At 41.7% G+C, this 16102-nt stretch overlaps 73 pseudogenes; all 73 read right to left on the reverse strand.

Annotated features, from left to right (window-relative positions):
• Window positions 1-439: 439 nt before the first annotated feature.
• Window positions 440-558, reverse strand: LOC142731261 (5S ribosomal RNA; annotated as a pseudogene).
• A 67-nt stretch (window positions 559-625) lies between these two features.
• LOC142731423 (5S ribosomal RNA) lies at window positions 626-744 on the reverse strand (annotated as a pseudogene).
• A 67-nt stretch (window positions 745-811) lies between these two features.
• LOC142731390 (5S ribosomal RNA) lies at window positions 812-930 on the reverse strand (annotated as a pseudogene).
• Window positions 931-997: 67 nt separating this feature from the next.
• Window positions 998-1116, reverse strand: LOC142731330 (5S ribosomal RNA; annotated as a pseudogene).
• Window positions 1117-1183: 67 nt separating this feature from the next.
• LOC142731068 (5S ribosomal RNA) lies at window positions 1184-1302 on the reverse strand (annotated as a pseudogene).
• Window positions 1303-1369: 67 nt separating this feature from the next.
• LOC142731437 (5S ribosomal RNA) lies at window positions 1370-1487 on the reverse strand (annotated as a pseudogene).
• Window positions 1488-1554: 67 nt separating this feature from the next.
• Window positions 1555-1673, reverse strand: LOC142731316 (5S ribosomal RNA; annotated as a pseudogene).
• A 67-nt stretch (window positions 1674-1740) lies between these two features.
• Window positions 1741-1859, reverse strand: LOC142731210 (5S ribosomal RNA; annotated as a pseudogene).
• Window positions 1860-1926: 67 nt separating this feature from the next.
• On the reverse strand, window positions 1927-2045 carry LOC142731162 (5S ribosomal RNA; annotated as a pseudogene).
• Window positions 2046-2112: 67 nt separating this feature from the next.
• LOC142731377 (5S ribosomal RNA) lies at window positions 2113-2231 on the reverse strand (annotated as a pseudogene).
• Window positions 2232-2484: 253 nt separating this feature from the next.
• On the reverse strand, window positions 2485-2603 carry LOC142731225 (5S ribosomal RNA; annotated as a pseudogene).
• A 67-nt stretch (window positions 2604-2670) lies between these two features.
• Window positions 2671-2789, reverse strand: LOC142731069 (5S ribosomal RNA; annotated as a pseudogene).
• A 67-nt stretch (window positions 2790-2856) lies between these two features.
• On the reverse strand, window positions 2857-2975 carry LOC142731070 (5S ribosomal RNA; annotated as a pseudogene).
• Window positions 2976-3042: 67 nt separating this feature from the next.
• On the reverse strand, window positions 3043-3161 carry LOC142731071 (5S ribosomal RNA; annotated as a pseudogene).
• A 67-nt stretch (window positions 3162-3228) lies between these two features.
• On the reverse strand, window positions 3229-3347 carry LOC142731303 (5S ribosomal RNA; annotated as a pseudogene).
• Window positions 3348-3414: 67 nt separating this feature from the next.
• Window positions 3415-3533, reverse strand: LOC142731305 (5S ribosomal RNA; annotated as a pseudogene).
• Window positions 3534-3600: 67 nt separating this feature from the next.
• LOC142731288 (5S ribosomal RNA) lies at window positions 3601-3719 on the reverse strand (annotated as a pseudogene).
• Window positions 3720-3786: 67 nt separating this feature from the next.
• LOC142731435 (5S ribosomal RNA) lies at window positions 3787-3905 on the reverse strand (annotated as a pseudogene).
• A 67-nt stretch (window positions 3906-3972) lies between these two features.
• LOC142731235 (5S ribosomal RNA) lies at window positions 3973-4091 on the reverse strand (annotated as a pseudogene).
• Window positions 4092-4158: 67 nt separating this feature from the next.
• On the reverse strand, window positions 4159-4277 carry LOC142731290 (5S ribosomal RNA; annotated as a pseudogene).
• A 67-nt stretch (window positions 4278-4344) lies between these two features.
• On the reverse strand, window positions 4345-4463 carry LOC142731302 (5S ribosomal RNA; annotated as a pseudogene).
• Window positions 4464-4530: 67 nt separating this feature from the next.
• Window positions 4531-4649, reverse strand: LOC142731173 (5S ribosomal RNA; annotated as a pseudogene).
• A 67-nt stretch (window positions 4650-4716) lies between these two features.
• Window positions 4717-4835, reverse strand: LOC142731175 (5S ribosomal RNA; annotated as a pseudogene).
• A 67-nt stretch (window positions 4836-4902) lies between these two features.
• Window positions 4903-5021, reverse strand: LOC142731379 (5S ribosomal RNA; annotated as a pseudogene).
• A 67-nt stretch (window positions 5022-5088) lies between these two features.
• On the reverse strand, window positions 5089-5207 carry LOC142731438 (5S ribosomal RNA; annotated as a pseudogene).
• A 67-nt stretch (window positions 5208-5274) lies between these two features.
• Window positions 5275-5393, reverse strand: LOC142731115 (5S ribosomal RNA; annotated as a pseudogene).
• Window positions 5394-5646: 253 nt separating this feature from the next.
• On the reverse strand, window positions 5647-5765 carry LOC142731440 (5S ribosomal RNA; annotated as a pseudogene).
• Window positions 5766-5832: 67 nt separating this feature from the next.
• Window positions 5833-5951, reverse strand: LOC142731407 (5S ribosomal RNA; annotated as a pseudogene).
• A 67-nt stretch (window positions 5952-6018) lies between these two features.
• On the reverse strand, window positions 6019-6137 carry LOC142731256 (5S ribosomal RNA; annotated as a pseudogene).
• A 67-nt stretch (window positions 6138-6204) lies between these two features.
• On the reverse strand, window positions 6205-6323 carry LOC142731146 (5S ribosomal RNA; annotated as a pseudogene).
• A 67-nt stretch (window positions 6324-6390) lies between these two features.
• On the reverse strand, window positions 6391-6509 carry LOC142731140 (5S ribosomal RNA; annotated as a pseudogene).
• Window positions 6510-6576: 67 nt separating this feature from the next.
• LOC142731147 (5S ribosomal RNA) lies at window positions 6577-6695 on the reverse strand (annotated as a pseudogene).
• A 67-nt stretch (window positions 6696-6762) lies between these two features.
• On the reverse strand, window positions 6763-6881 carry LOC142731096 (5S ribosomal RNA; annotated as a pseudogene).
• A 67-nt stretch (window positions 6882-6948) lies between these two features.
• On the reverse strand, window positions 6949-7067 carry LOC142731441 (5S ribosomal RNA; annotated as a pseudogene).
• Window positions 7068-7134: 67 nt separating this feature from the next.
• Window positions 7135-7253, reverse strand: LOC142731072 (5S ribosomal RNA; annotated as a pseudogene).
• Window positions 7254-7320: 67 nt separating this feature from the next.
• LOC142731073 (5S ribosomal RNA) lies at window positions 7321-7439 on the reverse strand (annotated as a pseudogene).
• Window positions 7440-7506: 67 nt separating this feature from the next.
• On the reverse strand, window positions 7507-7625 carry LOC142731076 (5S ribosomal RNA; annotated as a pseudogene).
• A 67-nt stretch (window positions 7626-7692) lies between these two features.
• LOC142731258 (5S ribosomal RNA) lies at window positions 7693-7811 on the reverse strand (annotated as a pseudogene).
• A 253-nt stretch (window positions 7812-8064) lies between these two features.
• LOC142731291 (5S ribosomal RNA) lies at window positions 8065-8183 on the reverse strand (annotated as a pseudogene).
• A 67-nt stretch (window positions 8184-8250) lies between these two features.
• LOC142731442 (5S ribosomal RNA) lies at window positions 8251-8369 on the reverse strand (annotated as a pseudogene).
• A 67-nt stretch (window positions 8370-8436) lies between these two features.
• On the reverse strand, window positions 8437-8555 carry LOC142731077 (5S ribosomal RNA; annotated as a pseudogene).
• A 67-nt stretch (window positions 8556-8622) lies between these two features.
• Window positions 8623-8741, reverse strand: LOC142731292 (5S ribosomal RNA; annotated as a pseudogene).
• A 67-nt stretch (window positions 8742-8808) lies between these two features.
• On the reverse strand, window positions 8809-8927 carry LOC142731211 (5S ribosomal RNA; annotated as a pseudogene).
• Window positions 8928-8994: 67 nt separating this feature from the next.
• Window positions 8995-9113, reverse strand: LOC142731176 (5S ribosomal RNA; annotated as a pseudogene).
• Window positions 9114-9180: 67 nt separating this feature from the next.
• LOC142731177 (5S ribosomal RNA) lies at window positions 9181-9299 on the reverse strand (annotated as a pseudogene).
• A 67-nt stretch (window positions 9300-9366) lies between these two features.
• On the reverse strand, window positions 9367-9485 carry LOC142731380 (5S ribosomal RNA; annotated as a pseudogene).
• A 67-nt stretch (window positions 9486-9552) lies between these two features.
• Window positions 9553-9671, reverse strand: LOC142731192 (5S ribosomal RNA; annotated as a pseudogene).
• A 67-nt stretch (window positions 9672-9738) lies between these two features.
• LOC142731117 (5S ribosomal RNA) lies at window positions 9739-9857 on the reverse strand (annotated as a pseudogene).
• Window positions 9858-10110: 253 nt separating this feature from the next.
• Window positions 10111-10229, reverse strand: LOC142731099 (5S ribosomal RNA; annotated as a pseudogene).
• Window positions 10230-10296: 67 nt separating this feature from the next.
• LOC142731408 (5S ribosomal RNA) lies at window positions 10297-10415 on the reverse strand (annotated as a pseudogene).
• Window positions 10416-10482: 67 nt separating this feature from the next.
• Window positions 10483-10601, reverse strand: LOC142731257 (5S ribosomal RNA; annotated as a pseudogene).
• A 67-nt stretch (window positions 10602-10668) lies between these two features.
• Window positions 10669-10787, reverse strand: LOC142731148 (5S ribosomal RNA; annotated as a pseudogene).
• Window positions 10788-10854: 67 nt separating this feature from the next.
• LOC142731034 (5S ribosomal RNA) lies at window positions 10855-10973 on the reverse strand (annotated as a pseudogene).
• A 67-nt stretch (window positions 10974-11040) lies between these two features.
• On the reverse strand, window positions 11041-11159 carry LOC142731270 (5S ribosomal RNA; annotated as a pseudogene).
• Window positions 11160-11226: 67 nt separating this feature from the next.
• On the reverse strand, window positions 11227-11345 carry LOC142731085 (5S ribosomal RNA; annotated as a pseudogene).
• A 67-nt stretch (window positions 11346-11412) lies between these two features.
• LOC142731300 (5S ribosomal RNA) lies at window positions 11413-11531 on the reverse strand (annotated as a pseudogene).
• A 253-nt stretch (window positions 11532-11784) lies between these two features.
• Window positions 11785-11903, reverse strand: LOC142731324 (5S ribosomal RNA; annotated as a pseudogene).
• A 252-nt stretch (window positions 11904-12155) lies between these two features.
• On the reverse strand, window positions 12156-12274 carry LOC142731336 (5S ribosomal RNA; annotated as a pseudogene).
• A 67-nt stretch (window positions 12275-12341) lies between these two features.
• LOC142731166 (5S ribosomal RNA) lies at window positions 12342-12460 on the reverse strand (annotated as a pseudogene).
• A 67-nt stretch (window positions 12461-12527) lies between these two features.
• Window positions 12528-12646, reverse strand: LOC142731394 (5S ribosomal RNA; annotated as a pseudogene).
• A 67-nt stretch (window positions 12647-12713) lies between these two features.
• On the reverse strand, window positions 12714-12832 carry LOC142731359 (5S ribosomal RNA; annotated as a pseudogene).
• A 67-nt stretch (window positions 12833-12899) lies between these two features.
• On the reverse strand, window positions 12900-13018 carry LOC142731410 (5S ribosomal RNA; annotated as a pseudogene).
• A 253-nt stretch (window positions 13019-13271) lies between these two features.
• LOC142731220 (5S ribosomal RNA) lies at window positions 13272-13390 on the reverse strand (annotated as a pseudogene).
• A 67-nt stretch (window positions 13391-13457) lies between these two features.
• On the reverse strand, window positions 13458-13576 carry LOC142731100 (5S ribosomal RNA; annotated as a pseudogene).
• Window positions 13577-13643: 67 nt separating this feature from the next.
• On the reverse strand, window positions 13644-13762 carry LOC142731403 (5S ribosomal RNA; annotated as a pseudogene).
• Window positions 13763-13829: 67 nt separating this feature from the next.
• On the reverse strand, window positions 13830-13948 carry LOC142731219 (5S ribosomal RNA; annotated as a pseudogene).
• A 67-nt stretch (window positions 13949-14015) lies between these two features.
• LOC142731294 (5S ribosomal RNA) lies at window positions 14016-14134 on the reverse strand (annotated as a pseudogene).
• A 67-nt stretch (window positions 14135-14201) lies between these two features.
• Window positions 14202-14320, reverse strand: LOC142731109 (5S ribosomal RNA; annotated as a pseudogene).
• Window positions 14321-14387: 67 nt separating this feature from the next.
• Window positions 14388-14506, reverse strand: LOC142731203 (5S ribosomal RNA; annotated as a pseudogene).
• A 253-nt stretch (window positions 14507-14759) lies between these two features.
• Window positions 14760-14878, reverse strand: LOC142731391 (5S ribosomal RNA; annotated as a pseudogene).
• Window positions 14879-14945: 67 nt separating this feature from the next.
• LOC142731221 (5S ribosomal RNA) lies at window positions 14946-15064 on the reverse strand (annotated as a pseudogene).
• A 253-nt stretch (window positions 15065-15317) lies between these two features.
• Window positions 15318-15436, reverse strand: LOC142731295 (5S ribosomal RNA; annotated as a pseudogene).
• A 67-nt stretch (window positions 15437-15503) lies between these two features.
• Window positions 15504-15622, reverse strand: LOC142731179 (5S ribosomal RNA; annotated as a pseudogene).
• Window positions 15623-16102: the final 480 nt, after the last annotated feature.

Raw genomic sequence — 16102 nt, forward strand, 5'->3', positions numbered from 1 at the left:
ATTTAATGCTTTAATCCATAGTCCTTTTTAATCGATTGTGAAACAAAATCTAAACGACATAATAAAAATTCAACCGCTCCACGGATTCCCAGACAGTCACCCACACTGGTACTAGCGAGGCGTTAAGCTGTGTAACTTCTGCGATCTGACGAGAGCAGGCACATTCAGCTTAGAATGGCCATTGACGTTAAATGCTTTAATCCATAGTCCTATTTAATCTATTGTGAAACAAAATCTAAACGACATAATAAAAAGTCAACCGCACCACGGATTCCCAGACAGTGACCCACACTGGTACTAGCGAGGCGTTAAGCTGTGTAACTTTTGCGATCTAACGAGAGCAGGCACATTCAGCTTAGAATGGCCATTGACATTAAATGCTTTAATCCATAGTCCTTTTTAATCGATTGTGAAACAAAATCTAAACGACATAATAAAAAGTCAACCGCACCACGGATTCCCTGACAGTCTCCCACACTGGTACTAGCGAGGACTTAAGCTGTGTAACTTCTGCGATCTGACGAGAGCAGGCACATTCAGCTTAGAATGGCCATTGACATTAAATGCTTTAATCCATAGTCCTTTTTAATCGATTGTGAAACAAAATCTAAACGACATAATAAAAAGTCAACCGCACCACGGATTCCCAGACAGTCTCCCACACTGGTACTAGCGAGGCCTTAAGCTGTGTAACTTCTGCGATCTGACGAGAGCAGGCACATTCAGCTTAGAATGGCCATTGACATTAAATGCTTTAATCCATAGTCCTATTTAATCTATTGTGAAACAAAATCTAAACGACATAATAAAAAGTCAACCGCACCACGGATTCCCAGACAGTCACCCACACTGGTACTAGCGAGGCGTTAAGCTGTGTAACTTTTGCGATCTAACGAGAGCAGGCACATTCAGCTTAGAATGGCCATTGACATTAAATGTTTTAATCCATAGTCCTTTTTAATCGATTGTGAAACAAAATCTAAACGACATAATAAAAAGACAAACGCACCACGGATTCCCTGACAGTCTCCCACACTGGTACTAGCGAGGCCTTAAGCTGTGTAACTTCTGCGATCTGACGAGAGCAGGCACATTCAGCTTAGAATGGCCATTGACATTAAATGCTTTAATCCATAGTCCTTTTTAATCGATTGTGAAACAAAATCTAAACGACATAATAAAAAGTCAACCGCACCACGGATTCCCAGACAGTCTCCCACACTGGTACTAGCGAGGCCTTAAGCTGTGTAACTTCTGCGATCTGACGAGAGCAGGGACATTCAGCTTAGAATGGCCATTGACATTAAATGCTTTAATCCATAGTCCTTTTTAATCGATTGTGAAACAAAATCTAAACGACATAATAAAAATTCAACCGCCCCACGGATTCCCAGACAGTCTCCCAAATGGTACTAGCGAGGCCTTAAGCTGTGTAACTTCTGCGATCTGACGAGAGCAGGCACATTCAGCTTAGAATGGCCATTGACGTTAAATGCTTTAATCCATAGTCCTATTTAATCTATTGTGAAACAAAATCTAAACGACATAATAAAAAGTCAACCGCACCACGGATTCCCAGACAGTCACCCACAATGGTACTAGCGAGGCGTTAAGCTGTGTAACTTCTGCGATCTAACGAGAGCAGGCACATTCAGCTTAGAATGGCCATTGACATTAAATGCTTTAATCCATAGTCCTTTTTAATCGATTGTGAAACAAAATCTAAACGACATAATAAAAATTCAACCGCACCACGGATTCCCAGACAGTCTCCCACACTGGTACTAGCGAGGCCTTAAGCTGTGTAACTTCTGCGATCTGACGAGAGCAGGGACATTCAGCTTAGAATGGCCATTGACATTAAATGCTTTAATCCATAGTCCTTTTTAATCGATTGTGAAACAAAATCTAAACGACATAATAAAAATTCAACCGCACCACGGATTCCCAGACAGTCTCCCACACTGGTACTAGCGAGGCCTTAAGCTGTGTAACTTCTGCGATCTGACGAGAGCAGGCACATTCAGCTTAGAATGGCCATTGACATTAAAAGCCTTAATCCATAGTCCTATTTAATCTATTGTGAAACAAAATCTAAACAACATAATAAAAAGTCAACCGCACCACGGATTCCCAGACAGTCTCCCACACTGGTACTAGCGAGGCCTTAAGCTATGTAACCTCTGCGTTCTGACGAGAGCAGGCACATTCAGCTTAGAATAGCCATAGACATTAAATGCTTTAATCCATAGTCCTTTTTAATCGATTGTGAAACAAAATCTAAACGACATAATAAAAATTCAACCGCTCCACGGATTCCCAGACAGTCACCCACACTGGTACTAGCGAGGCGTTAAGCTGTGTAACTTCTGCGATCTGACGAGAGCAGGCACATTCAGCTTAGAATGGCCATTGACGTTAAATGCTTTAATCCATAGTCCTATTTAATCTATTGTGAAACAAAATCTAAACGACATAATAAAAAGTCAACCGCACCACGGATTCCCAGACAGTCACCCACACTGGTACTAGCGAGGCGTTAAGCTGTGTAACTTCTGCGATCTGACGAGAGCAGGCACATTCAGCTTAGAATGGCCATTGACATTAAATGCTTTAATCCATAGTCCTTTTTAATCGATTGTGAAACAAAATCTAAACGACATAATAAAAAGTCAACCGCACCACGGATTCCCAGACAGTCTCCCACACTGGTACTAGCGAGGCCTTAAGCTGTGTAACTTCTGCGATCTGACGAGAGCAGGGACATTCAGCTTAGAATGGCCATTGACATTAAATGCTTTAATCCATAGTCCTTTTTAATCGATTGTGAAACAAAATCTAAACGACATAATAAAAAGTCAACCGCACCACGGATTCCCAGACAGTCTCCCACACTGGTACTAGCGAGGCCTTAAGCTGTGTAACTTCTGCGATCTGACGAGAGCAGGGACATTCAGCTTAGAATGGCCATTGACATTAAATGCTTTAATCCATAGTCCTTTTTAATCGATTGTGAAACAAAATCTAAACGACATAATAAAAAGTCAACCGCACCACGGATTCCCAGACAGTCTCCCACACTGGTACTAGCGAGGCCTTAAGCTGTGTAACTTCTGCGATCTGACGAGAGCAGGGACATTCAGCTTAGAATGGCCATTGACATTAAATGCTTTAATCCATAGTCCTTTTTAATCGATTGTGAAACAAAATCTAAACGACATAATAAAAAGTTAACCGCACCACGGATTCCCAGACAGTCTCCCACACTGGTACTAGCGAGGCCTTAAGCTATGTAACTTCTGCGTTCTGACGAGAGCAGGCACATTCAGCTTAGAATAGCCATTGACATTAAATGCTTTAATCCATAGTCCTTTTTAATCGATTGTGAAACAAAATCTAAACGACATAATAAAAATTCAACTGCCCCACGGATTCCCAGACAGTCTCCCACACTGGTACTAGCGAGGCCTTAAGCTGTGTAACTTCTGCGATCTGACGAGAGCAGGCACATTCAGCTTAGAATGGCCATTGACGTTAAATGCTTTAATCCATAGTCCTATTTAATCTATTGTGAAACAAAATCTAAACGACATAATAAAAAGTCAACCGCACCACGGATTCCCAGACAGTCACCCACACTGGTACTAGCGAGGCGTTAAGCTGTGTAACTTCTGCGATCTAACGAGAGCAGGCACATTCAGCTTAGAATGGCCATTGACATTAAATGATTTAATCCATAGTCCTTTTTAATCGATTGTGAAACAAAATCTAAACGACATAATAAAAAGTCAACCGCACCACGGATTCCCAGACAGTCTCCCACACTGGTACTAGCGAGGCCTTAAGCTGTGTAACTTCTGCGATCTGACGAGAGCAGGCACATTCAGCTTAGAATGGCCATTGACATTAAATGCTTTAATCCATAGTCCTTTTTAATCGATTGTGAAACAAAATCTAAACGACATAATAAAAAGTGAACCGCACCACGGATTCCCAGACAGTCTCCCACACTGGTACTAGCGAGGCCTTAAGCTGTGTAACTTCTGCGATCTGACGAGAGCAGGGACATTCAGCTTAGAATGGCCATTGACATTAAATGCTTTAATCCATAGTCCTTTTTAATCGATTGTGAAACAAAATCTAAACGACATAATAAAAAGTCAACCGCACCACGGATTCCCAGACAGTCACCCACACTGGTACTAGCGAGGCGTTAAGCTGTGTAACTTCTGCGATCTAACGAGAGCAGGCACATTCAGCTTAGAATGGCCATTGACGTTAAAAGCCTTAATCCATAGTCCTATTTAATCTATTGTGAAACAAAATCTAAACAACATAATAAAAAGTCAACCGCACCACGCATTCCCAGACAGTCTCCCACACTGGTACCAGCGAGGCCTTAAGCTGTGTAACTTCTGCGATCTGACGAGAGCAGGGACATTCAGCTTAGAATAGCCATTGACATTAAATGCTTTAATCCATAGTCCTTTTTAATCGATTGTGAAACAAAATCTAAACGACATAATAAAAACTCAACCGCACCACAGATTCCCAGACAGTCTCCCACACTGGTACTAGCGAGGCCTTAAGCTGTGTAACTTCTGCGTTCGGACGAGAGCAGGCACATTCAGCTTAGAATGGCCATTGACGTTAAATGCTTTAATCCATAGTAATATTTAATCTATTGTGAAACAAAATCTAAACGACATAATAAAAACTCAACCGCACCACAGATTCCCAGACAGTCTCCCACACTGGTACTAGCGAGGCCTTAAGCTGTGTAACTTCTGCGTTCGGACGAGAGCAGGCACATTCAGCTTAGAATGGCCATTGACGTTAAATGCTTTAATCCATAGTAATATTTAATCTATTGTGAAACAAAATCTAAACGACATAATAAAAAGTCAACCGCACCACGGATTCCCAGACAGTTTCCCACACTGGTACTAGCGAGGCGTTAAGCTGTGTAACTTCTGCGATCTAACGAGAGCAGGCACATTCAGCTTAGAATGGCCATTGACTTTAAATGCTTTAATCCATAGTCCTTTTTAATCGATTGTGAAACAAAATCTAAACGACATAATAAAAAGTCAACCGCACCACGGATTCCCAGACAGTCTCCCACACTGGTACTAGCGAGGCCTTAAGCTGTGTAACTTCTGCGATCTGACGAGAGCAGGCACATTCAGCTTAGAATGGCCATTGACATTAAATGCTTTAATCCATAGTCCTTTTTAATCGATTGTGAAACAAAATCTAAACGACATCATAAAAAGTCAACAGCACCACAGATTCCCAGACAGTCTCCCACACTGGTACTAGCGAGGCCTTAAGCTGTGTAACTTCTGCAATCTGACGAGAGCAGGGACATTCAGCTTAGAATGGCCATTGACATTAAATGCTTTAATCCATGGTCCTTTTTAATCGATTGTGAAACAAAATCTAAACGACATAATAAAAATTCAACCGCACAACGGATTCCGAGACAGTCTCCCACACTGGTACTAGCGAGGCCTTAAGCTGGGTAACTTCTGCGATCTGACGAGAGCAGGCACATTCAGCTTAGAATGGCCATTGACGTTAAATGATTTAATCCATAGTCCTATTTAATCTATTGTGAAACAAAATCTAAACGACATAATAAAAAGTCAACCGCACCACGGATTCCCAGACAGTCTCCCACACTGGTACTAGCGAGGCCTTAAGCTGTGTAACTTCTGCGATCTGACGAGAGCAGGCACATTCAGCTTAGAATGGCCATTGACGTTAAATGTTTTAATCCATAGTCCTATTTAATCTATTGTGAAACAAAATCTAAACGAAATAATAAAAAGTCAACCGCACCACGGATTCCCAGACAGTCTCCCACACTGGTACTAGCGAGGCGATAAGCTGTTTAACTTCTGCGATCTAACGAGAGCATGCACATTCAGCTTAGAATGGCCATTGACATTAAATGCTTTAATCCATAGTACTTTTTAATCGATTGTGAAACAAAATCTAAACGACATAATAAAACGTCAACCGCACCACGGATTCCCAGACAGTCTCCCACACTGGTACTAGCGAGGCCTTAAGCTGTGTAACTTCTGCGATCTGACGAGAGCAGGGACATTCAGCTTAGAATGGCCATTGCCATTAAATGCTTTAATCCATAGTCCCTTTTAATCGATTGTGAAACAAAATCTAAACGACATAATAAAAAGTCAACCACACCACGGATTCCCAGACAGTCTCCCACACTGGTACTAGCGAGGCCTTAAGCTGTGTAACTTCTGCGATCTGACGAGAGCAGGGACATTCAGCTTAGAATGGCCATTGACATTAAATGCTTTAATCCATAGTCCTTTTTAATCGATTGTGAAACAAAATCTAAACGAAATAATAAAAAGTCAACCGCACCACGGATTCCCAGACAGTCTCCAACACTGGTACTAGCGAGGCCTTAAGCTGTGTAACTTCTGCGATCTGATGAGAGCAGGTACATTCAGCTTAGAATGGCCATTGACATTAAATGCTTTAATCCATAGTCCTTTTTAATCGATTGTGAAACAAAATCTAAACGACATAATAAAAAGTCAACAGCACCACGGATTCCCAGACAGTCTCCCACACTGGTACTAGCGAGGCCTTAAGCTGTGTAACTTCTGCGATCTGACGAGAGCAGGCACATTCAGCTTAGAATGGCCATTGACAGTAAAAGCCTTAATCCATAGTCCTATTTAATCTATTGTGAAACAAAATCTAAACAACATAATAAAAAGTCAACCGCACCACGGATTCCCAGACAGTCTCCCACACTGGTACTAGCGAGGCCTTAAGCTGGGTAACTTCTGCGATCTGACGAGAGCAGGCACATTCAGCTTAGAATGGCCATTGACGTTAAATTATTTAATCCATAGTCCTATTTAATCTATTGTGAAACAAAATCTAAACTACATAATAAAAAGTCAACCGCACCACGGATTCCCAGACAGTCTCCCACACTGGTACTAGCGAGGCCTTAAGCTGTGTAACTTCTGCGATCTGACGAGAGCAGGCACATTCAGCTTAGAATGGCCATTGACAGTAAAAGCCTTAATCCATAGTCCTATTTAATCTATTGTGAAACAAAATCTAAACGACATAATAAAAAGTCAACCGCACCACGGATTCCCAGACAGTCTCCCACACTGGTACTAGCGAGGCCTTAAGCTGTGTAACTTCTGCGATCTGACGAGAGCAGGGACATTCAGCTTAGAATGGCCATTGACATTAAATGCTTTAATCCATAGTCCTTTTTAATCGATTGTGAAACAAAATCTAAACGACATAATAAAAAGTCAACCGCACCACGGATTCCCAGACAGTCTCCCACACTGGTACTAGCGAGGCCTTAAGCTGTGTAACTTCTGCGATCTGACGAGAGCAGGGACATTCAGCTTAGAATGGCCATTGACATTAAATGCTTTAATCCATAGTCCTTTTTAATCGATTGTGAAACAAAATCTAAACGACATAATAAAAAGTCAACCGCACCACGGATTCCCAGACAGTCTCCCACACTGGTACTAGCGAGGCCTTAAGCTGTGTAACTTCTGCGATCTGACGAGAGCAGGGACATTCAGCTTAGAATGGCCATTGACATTAAATGCTTTAATCCATAGTCCTTTTTAATCGATTGTGAAACAAAATCTAAACGACATAATAAAAAGTTAACCGCACCACGGATTCCCAGACAGTCTCCCACACTAGTACTAGCGAGGCCTTAAGCTATGTAACTTCTGCGTTCTGACGAGAGCAGGCACATTCAGCTTAGAATAGCCATTGACATTAAATCCTTTAATCCATAGTCCTTTTTAATCGATTGTGAAACAAAATCTAAACGACATAATAAAAATACAACTGCCCCACGGATTCCCAGACAGTCTCCCACACTGGTACTAGCGAGGCCTTAAGCTGTGTAACTTCTGCGATCTGACTAGAGCAGGCACATTCAGCTTAGAATGGCCATTGACGTTAAATGCTTTAATCCATAGTCCTATTTAATCTATTGTGAAACAAAATCTAAACGACATAATAAAAAGTCAACCGCACCACGGATTCCCAGACAGTCACCCACACTGGTACTAGCGAGGCGTTAAGCTGTGTAACTTCTGCGATCTAACGAGAGCAGGCACATTCAGCTTAGAATGGCCATTGACATTAAATGATTTAATCCATAGTCCTTTTTAATCGATTGTGAAACAAAATCTAAACGACATAATAAAAAGTCAACCGCACCACGGATTCCCAGACAGTCTCCCACACTGGTACTAGCGAGGCCTTAAGCTGTGTAACTTCTGCGATCTGACGAGAGCAGGCACATTCAGCTTAGAATGGCCATTGACATTAAATGCTTTAATCCATAGTCCTTTTTAATCGATTGTGAAACAAAATCTAAACGACATAATAAAAAGTCAACCGCACCACGGATTCCCAGACAGTCTCCCACACTGGTACTAGCGAGGCCTTAAGCTGTGTAACTTCTGCGATCTGACGAGAGCAGGGACATTCAGCTTAGAATGGCCATTGACATTAAATGCTTTAATCCATAGTCCTTTTTAATCGATTGTGAAACAAAATCTAAACGACATAATAAAAAGTCAACCGCACCACGGATTCCCAGACAGTCACCCACACTGGTACTAGCGAGGCGTTAAGCTGTGTAACTTCTGCGATCTAACGAGAGCAGGCACATTCAGCTTAGAATGGCCATTGACGTTAAAAGCCTTAATCCATAGTCCTATTTAATCTATTGTGAAACAAAATCTAAACAACATAATAAAAAGTCAACCGCACCACGCATTCCCAGACAGTCTCCCACACTGGTACCAGCGAGGCCTTAAGCTGTGTAACTTCTGCGATCTGACGAGAGCAGGGACATTCAGCTTAGAATGGCCATTGACATTAAATGCTTTAATCCATAGTCCTTTTTAATCGATTGTGAAACAAAATCTAAACGACATAATTAAAACTCAACCGCACCACAGATTCCCAGACAGTCTCCCACACTGGTACTAGCGAGGCCTTAAGCTGTGTAACTTCTGCGTTCGGACGAGAGCAGGCACATTCAGCTTAGAATGGCCATTGACGTTAAATGCTTTAATCCATAGTAATATTTAATCTATTGTGAAACAAAATCTAAACGACATAATAAAAACTCAACCGCACCACAGATTCCCAGACAGTCTCCCACACTGGTACTAGCGAGGCCTTAAGCTGTGTAACTTCTGCGTTCGGACGAGAGCAGGCACATTCAGCTTAGAATGGCCATTGACGTTAAATGCTTTAATCCATAGTAATATTTAATCTATTGTGAAACAAAATCTAAACGACATAATAAAAAGTCAACCGCACCACGGATTCCCAGACAGTTTCCCACACTGGTACTAGCGAGGCGTTAAGCTGTGTAACTTCTGCGATCTAACGAGAGCAGGCACATTCAGCTTAGAATGGCCATTGACTTTAAATGCTTTAATCCATAGTCCTTTTTAATCGATTGTGAAACAAAATCTAAACGACATAATAAAAAGTCAACCGCACCACGGATTCCCAGACAGTCTCCCACACTGGTACTAGCGAGGCCTTAAGCTGTGTAACTTCTGCGATCTGACGAGAGCAGGCACATTCAGCTTTGAATGGCCATTGACATTAAATGCTTTAATCCATAGTCCTTTTTAATCGATTGTGAAACAAAATCTAAACGACATAATAAAAAGTCAACAGCACCACAGATTCCCAGACAGTCTCCCACACTGGTACTAGCGAGGCCTTAAGCTGTGTAACTTCTGCAATCTGACGAGAGCAGGGACATTCAGCTTAGAATGGCCATTGACATTAAATGCTTTAATCCATGGTCCTTTTTAATCGATTGTGAAACAAAATCTAAACGACATAATAAAAATTCAACCGCACAACGGATTCCGAGACAGTCTCCCACACTGGTACTAGCGAGGCCTTAAGCTGGGTAACTTCTGCGATCTGACGAGAGCAGGCACATTCAGCTTAGAATGGCCATTGACGTTAAATGATTTAATCCATAGTCCTATTTAATCTATTGTGAAACAAAATCTAAACGACATAATAAAAAGTCAACCGCACCACGGATTCCCAGACAGTCTCCCACACTGGTACTAGCGAGGCCTTAAGCTGTGTAACTTCTGCGATCTGACGAGAACAGGCACATTCAGCTTAGAATGGCCATTGACGTTAAATGTTTTAATCCATAGTCCTATTTAATCTATTGTGAAACAAAATCTAAACGAAATAATAAAAAGTCAACCGCACCACGGATTCCCAGACAGTCTCCCACACTGGTACTAGCGAGGCGATAAGCTGTTTAACTTCTGCGATCTAACGAGAGCATGCACATTCAGCTTAGAATGGCCATTGACATTAAATGCTTTAATCCATAGTACTTTTTAATCGATTGTGAAACAAAATCTAAACGACATAATAAAACGTCAACCGCACCACGGATTCCCAGACAGTCTCCCACACTGGTACTAGCGAGGCCTTAAGCTGTGTAACTTCTGCGATCTGACGAGAGCAGGGACATTCAGCTTAGAATGGCCATTGCCATTAAATGCTTTAATCCATAGTCCCTTTTAATCGATTGTGAAACAAAATCTAAACGACATAATAAAAAGTCAACCACACCACGGATTCCCAGACAGTCTCCCACACTGGTACTAGCGAGGCCTTAAGCTGTGTAACTTCTGCGATCTGACGAGAGCAGGGACATTCAGCTTAGAATGGCCATTGACATTAAATGCTTTAATCCATAGTCCTTTTTAATCGATTGTGAAACAAAATCTAAACGAAATAATAAAAAGTCAACCGCACCACGGATTCCCAGACAGTCTCCAACACTGGTACTAGCGAGGCCTTAAGCTGTGTAACTTCTGCGATCTGACGAGAGCAGGTACATTCAGCTTAGAATGGCCATTGACATTAAATGCTTTAATCCATAGTCCTTTTTAATCGATTGTGAAACAAAATCTAAACGACATAATAAAAAGTCAACAGCACCACGGATTCCCAGACAGTCTCCCACACTGGTACTAGCGAGGCCTTAAGCTGTGTAACTTCTGCGATCTGACGAGAGCAGGCACATTCAGCTTAGAATGGCCATTGACAGTAAAAGCCTTAATCCATAGTCCTATTTAATCTATTGTGAAACAAAATCTAAACAACATAATAAAAAGTCAACCGCACCACGGATTCCCAGACAGTCTCCCACACTGGTACTAGCGAGGCCTTAAGCTGTGTAACTTCTGCGGTCTGACGAGAGCAGGCACATTCAGCTTAGAATGGCCATTGACGTTAAATGTTTTAATCCATAGTCCTATTTAATCTATTGTGAAACAAAATCTAAACGAAATAATAAAAAGTCAACCGCACCACGGATTCCCAGACAGTCTCCCACACTGGTACTAGCGAGGCGTTAAGCTGTTTAACTTCTGCGATCTAACGAGAGCATGCACATTCAGCTTAGAATGGCCATTGACATTAAATGCTTTAATCCATAGTCCTATTTAATCTATTGTGAAACAAAATCTAAACAACATAATAAAAAGTCAACCGCACCACGGATCCCCAGACAGTCTCCCACACTGGTACTAGCGAGGCCTTAAGCTGTGCAACTTCTGAGATCTGACGAGAGAAGGCACATTCAGCTTAGAATGGCCATTGACGTTAAATGCTTTAATCCATAGTCCTATTTAATCTATTGTGAAACAAAATCTAAACGACATAATAAAAAGTCAACCGCACCACGGATTCCCAGACAGTCTCCCACACTGGTACTAGCGAGGCGTTAAGCTGTGTAACTTCTGCGATCTAACGAGAGCAGGCACATTCAGCTTAGAATGGCCATTGACATTAAATGCTTTAATCCATAGTCCTTTTTAATCGATTGTGAAACAAAATCTAAACAACATAATAAAAAGTCAACAGCACCACGGATTCCCAGACAGTCTCCCACACTAGTACTAGCGATGCATTAAGCTGTATAACTTCTGCGATCTGACGAGAGCAGGCACATTCAGCTTAGAATGGCCTTGACATTAAATGCTTTAATCCATAGTCCTTTTTAATCGATTGTGAAACAAAATCTAAACGACATAATAAAAAGTCAACCGCACTACGGATCCCCAGACAGTCTCCCACACTGGTACTAGCGAGGCCTTAAGCTGTGTAACTTCTGCGTTCTGACGAGAGCAGGCACATTCAGCTTAGAATGGCCATTGACGTTAAATGCTTTAATCCATAGTCCTATTTAATCTATTGTGAAACAAAATCTAAACGACATAATAATAAGTCAACCGCACCACGGATTCCCAGACAGTCTCCCACACTGGTACTAGCGAGGCCTTAAGCTGTGTAATTTCTGCGATCTGACGAGAGCAGGCACATTCAGCTTAGAATGGCCATTGACATTAAATGCTTTAATCCATAGTCCTTTTTAATCGATTGTGAAACAAAATCTAAACGACATAATAAAAATTAAACCGCACCACGCATTCCCAGACAGTCTCCCACACTGGTACTAGCGAGGCCTTAAGCTGTGTAACTTCTGCGATCTGACGAGAGCAGGCACATTAAGCTTAGAATGGCCATTGACATTAAATGCTTTAATCCATAGTCCTTTTTAATCGATTGTGAAACAAAATCTAAACGACATAATAAAAAGTCAACCGCACCACGGATTCCCAGACAGTCTCCCACACTGGTACTAGCGAGGTTTTAAGCTGTGTAACTTCTGCGATCTGACGAGAGCAGGGACATTCAGCTTAGAATGGCCATTGACATTAAATGCTTTAATCCATAGTCCTTTTTAATCGATTGTGAAACAAAATCTAAACAACATAATAAAAATTTAACCGCTCCACGGATTCCCAGACAGTCTCCCACACTGGTACTAGCGAGGCCTTAAGCTGTGTAACTTCTGCGATCTGACGAGAGCAGGCACATTCAGCTTAGAATGGCCATTGACGTTAAATGCTTTAATCCATAGTCCTATTTAATCTATTGTGAAACAAAATCTAAACGACTTAATAAAAAGTCAACCGCACCACGGATTCCCAGACAGTCACCCACACTGGTACTAGCGAGGTGTTAAGCTGTGTAACTTCTGCGATATAACGAGAGCAGGCACATTCATCTTAGAATGGCCATTGACATTAAATGCTTTAATCCATAGTCCTTTTTAATCGATTGTGAAACAAAATCTAAACGACATAATAAAAAGTCAACCGCACCACGGATTCCCAGACAGTCTCCCACACTGGTACTAGCGAGGCCTTAAGCTGTGTAACTTCTGCGATCTGACGAGAGTAGGCACATTCAGCTTAGAATGGCCATTGACATTAAAAGCCTTAATCCATAGTCCTATTTAATCTATTGTGAAACAAAATCTAAACAACATAATAAAAAGTCAACCGCACCACGGATTCCCAGACAGTCTCCCACACTGGTACTAGCTAGGCCTTAAGCTGTGTAACTTCTGCGTTCGGACGAGAGCAGGCACATTCAGCTTAGAATGGCCATTGACGTTAAATGGTTTAATCCATAGTCCTATTTAATCTATTGTGAAACAAAATCTAAACGACATAATAAAAAGTCAACTGCACCACGGATTCCCAGACAGTCTCCCACACTGGTACTAGCGAGGCGTTAAGCTGTGTAAATTCTGCGATCTAACGAGAGCAGGCACATTCAGCTTAGAATGGCCATTGACTTTAAATGCTTTAATCCATAGTCCTTTTTAATCGATTGTGAAACAAAATCTAAACGACATAATAAAAAGTCAACCGCACCACGGATTCCCAGACAGTCTCCCACACTGGTACTAGCGAGGCCTTAAGCTGTGTAACTTCTGCGATTTGACGAGAGCAGGCACATTCAGCTTAGAATGGCCATTGACATTAAAAGCCTTAATCCATAGTCCTATTTAATCTATTGTGAAACAAAATCTAAACAACATAATAAAAAGTCAACCGCACCACGGATTCCCAGACAGTCTCCCACACTGGTACTAGCGAGGACTTAAGCTATGTAACTTCTGCGATCTGACGAGAGCAGGCACATTCAGCTTAGAATGGCCATTGACGTTAAATGTTTTAATCCATAGTCCTTTTTAATCGATTGTGAAACAAAATCTAAACGACATAATAAAAAGTCAACCGCACCACGGATTCCCAGACAGTCTCCCACACTGGTACTAGCGAGGCCTTAAGCTGTGTAACTTCTGCGATCTGAGGAGAGCAGGCACATTCAGCTTAGAATGGCCATTGACATTAAATGCTTTAATCCATAGTCCTTTTTAATCGATTGTGAAACAAAATCTAAACGACATAATAAAAAGTCAACAGCACCACGGATTCCCAGACAGTCTCCCACACTGGTACTAGCGAGGCCTTAAGCTGTGTAACTTATGCGATCTGACGAGAGCAGGGACATTCAGCTTAGAATGGCCATTGAATTTAAATGCTTTAATCTATAGTCCTTTTTAATCGATGGCGAAACAAAATCTAAACGACATAATAAAAATTCAACCGCACAACGGATTCCGAGACAGTCTCCCACACTGGTACTAGCGAGGCCTTAAGCTGGGTAACTTCTGCGATCTGACGAGAGCAGGCACATTCAGCTTAGAATGGCCATTGACATTAAATGCTTTAATCCATAGTCCTTTTTAATCGATTGTGAAACAAAATCTAAACGACATAATAAAAAGTCAACCGCACCACGGATTCCCAGACAGTCTCCCACACTGGTACTAGCGAGGCTTTAAGCTGTGTAACTTCTGCGATCTAACGAGAGCAGGCACATTCATCTTAGAATGGCCATTGACATTAAATGCTTTAATCCATAGTCCTTTTTAATCGATTGTGAAACAAAATCTAAACGACATAATAAAAAGTCAACCGCACCACGGATTCCCAGACAGTCTCCCACACTGGTACTAGCGAGGCCTTAAGCTGTGTAACTTCTGCGATCTGACGAGAGTAGGCACATTCAGCTTAGAATGGCCATTGACATTAAAAGCCTTAATCCATAGTCCTATTTAATCTATTGTGAAACAAAATCTAAACAACATAATAAAAAGTCAACCGCACCACGGATTCCCAGACAGTCTCCCACACTGGTACCAGCGAGGCCTTAACCTGTGTAACTTCTGCGATATGACGAGAGCAGGGACATTCAGCTTAGAATGGCCATTGACTTTAAAGGCTTTAATCCATAGTCCTTTTTAATCGATTGTGAAACAAAATCTAAACGACATAATAAAAACTCAACCGCACCACAGATTCCCAGACAGTCTCCCACACTGGTACTAGCTAGGCCTTAAGCTGTGTAACTTCTGCGTTCGGACGAGAGCAGGCACATTCAGCTTAGAATGGCCATTGACGTTAAATGGTTTAATCCATAGTCCTATTTAATCTATTGTGAAACAAAATCTAAACGACATAATAAAAAGTCAACCGCACCACGGATTCCCAGACAGTCTCCCACACTGGTACTAGCGAGGCCTTAAGCTATGTAACTTCTGCGATCTGACGAGAGCAGGGACATTCAGCTTAGAATGGCCATTGACATTAAATGCTTTAATCCATAGTCCTTTATAATCGATTGTGAAACAAAATCTAAACGACATAATAAAAATTCAACCGCACAACGGATTCCGAGACAGTCTCCCACACTGGTACTAGCGAGGCCTTAAGCTGGGTAACTTCTGCGATCTGACGAGAGCAGGCACATTCAGCTTAGAATGGCCATTGACATTAAATGCTTTAATCCATAGTCCTTTTTAATCGATTGTGAAACAAAATCTAAACGACATAATAAAAAGTAAACCACACCACAGATTCCCAGACAGTCTCCCACACTAGTACTAGCGAGGCATTAAGCTGTGTAACTTCTGCGATCTGACAAGAGCAGGCACATTCAGCTTAGAATGGCCATTGACATTAAATGCTTTAATCCATAGTCCTTTTTAATCGATTGCGAAACAAAATCTAAACGACATAATAAAAATTCAACCGCACAATGGATTCCGAGACAGTCTCCCACACTG

Source organism: Rhinoderma darwinii, unplaced genomic scaffold, assembly GCF_050947455.1.
Source record: "Rhinoderma darwinii isolate aRhiDar2 unplaced genomic scaffold, aRhiDar2.hap1 Scaffold_788, whole genome shotgun sequence".
NCBI lineage: Eukaryota > Metazoa > Chordata > Amphibia > Anura > Rhinodermatidae > Rhinoderma > Rhinoderma darwinii.